Source organism: Frankliniella occidentalis, unplaced genomic scaffold, assembly GCF_000697945.3.
Source record: "Frankliniella occidentalis isolate FOCC.00 unplaced genomic scaffold, Focc_3.1 Scaffold75, whole genome shotgun sequence".
NCBI lineage: Eukaryota > Metazoa > Arthropoda > Insecta > Thysanoptera > Thripidae > Frankliniella > Frankliniella occidentalis.
The window spans coordinates 855961-858281 of record NW_026267205.1 but is presented as its reverse complement, the minus strand read 5'-3'; positions in this window follow the sequence as shown (position 1 = coordinate 858281).

The window sequence follows — 2321 nt, the reverse complement described above, 5'->3', positions numbered from 1 at the left end:
ATACCTGAGGGAGGAGGGGTGGGGGCGCAGCGCACGACGATTCCGCGAAAACCAGCAGCGTTGGCAAATAATGGCAAATTTCTTGTGCGCACTGGCCGTGCTAGGGTTGTATTAGAAGCCCTGAAAAGATATCGGAGAGCTGCCGGAAAATTTCAGGAAAAATTTCAGGAAATTTTCGGAAAGTTTTCAAAAAGTTTCCGGATTTTCTCACGGATATCACCCAAAACCATTTGAATGTTTTTTCTCAGATAGTTGATGGTCTCTGGTGGGCAACTATTCAAAATAAAACCCCGAGGAGCAAAATTTGTGACTTTTGGGGCCGACGGCCTATTTACGAGTCTGCCTTTTCCCCGACTCGGGTGTCAGCGCCGCGCCTCAGGCCTAGGTAGATGTATGCCATGCGCGTCGCAGCGTAACAGTGTTTCGTGAGATATCGCGAAGCCTGTTACGCGAGACGTGGTCTGGCGTACATCTACCTGGTTTATTTTGTAGTCATATACACTCGAACCAACTGTCGACCGTGTATACACATTAGGTAAAAACAGAAGGGGGGGGGGAGCGCACACATTCATTCGTGTTGTGATTTGGCCCTCGTTCGCGCTGCCTCAGCGCGAGATTAAAACCTGTGTGGTGTGGGATTGAAACTCTGCCGGAACAACTTCGACAAGAGTCATCGACACTGGATGAGAGGCCGATTTTAGGGATCTTCTGGAAAGTAGATACAACGCCTCCGCCGTTTACGTCGTTGCGGAACAAAATGCCCCGTTCAGCAGTTTTAGTTCAATGGAGGCTCCCATGGCGCCTGATGGGTAGGCAACATCTTGCCTGCAGTGCACGGGTGCACCGCTGGCTGGCCTACCCCGATTTCCGCAGGCGCCGACCTCCGATGTCATTTTTGCCCAACTAATCGCTGCGTGAAACCGAGTTGCAATTCGTGAGTCGGACTGCTTCCATCGAACAAGTCGGACAACATTAGCGTCTGCGTTCGTAAATTATTTGCGATTTCCTTTAATGTGCGACTCAACAACTATAAATCAAAAATTATTACCAACAACTACAGAGTACAAGAAATATACTATTCCGACCGTTCCGTTTGCCGCACTGGAGACGCAAGTAAGTAGTGTGTGAATTCAATACACTCGTACTAATAGCGTTCACACACCTCTGTGTGTGACACATTTATGCACACTTGCGTTTCTCTTAAATGTGACTGTTAAATTACTTGTCACGTCACGTGTTGACGTCGTCCTCGTCACAGGCCTCTCTTATCAAAGCCTCCCTTATCACATTCCGATAGTGTGACGGTGACGCAACCAGGCCGTGCCTGATAATTGCAATTATCGATGGTATTGGCGCCGCGCCGCTTCCGCCTTCCCGGGAAAATTATCAATTATTGGGTGCCGTTGGGCATTCCATCCACACCATATGGAGAGAGCAGGACACTGTTAAAAACAATTCCGAAGCATGTAATTACGATAAAGACGACGGGACGCACCACTATGTTTTTATTACGGAACGATCCGTGTAGAGAGACTATAGTCTGTAGAGAGCCTATAGTCTCGCTAGATCCGTGTACCACCAAAATACGGAAACATCACTGAAAATGCTTGCTCTCAGGAGAGCGAGATCAGTGGCACTAAAATATCGCTCTCCAGAGAGCGAGATATCTGACTCTCAGTCACTTTGAGTCACAATTTGCGGTCCTTACCAAATGAGAGTGAGGTTCCTCACTGCAATTTAGAGAGGTCTAGGAAATCTTCCTTCAGAGTGAGAATTCGGTGCATAGTACTCAATTAGGTTGAGCCATCGCTCTGACTGCGCGAGGCAAAGTTACGTCACTCATTTCAAGCACGACATTTCACTCAAAGGTTTTCATTGATCCGTATTTTAAAAAATCCGTGAATTTCCATGAAGCTATGGATGGTCCATCGTAGACGGTTTACATTTAAAGCGGCAAGGAGAAATAAGGCGCATAGAATACCGTACTTTTTTACCGCATGTTACGACCCTCCCTCGGATTTGAAAAAAAAGTTATTGAGGCCGGCTAAAAGATTCACTGTTAACGCTGTGGTCACCAACACCGTCGTCGTCTTTTGGAGGCTGCCAATTTTTGGCTTCTTCGCTTGCCAAAATTTGGTCGTCTTTTTGGAGGCTGCCAATTTTCGGCCTCTTTGCTTCCAAATTTTGGTCGTCTTTTGAAGGGTGCCAAATTTTGGCCTCCTTGCTTGCCAAAAGTTGACCTTCTTTCAAAAGGAGGCCAAAATTTGGCAATCAAAAAGGACTGCCAACATTTCGGCAAGCTAGGCGACCACGGCGTTAAT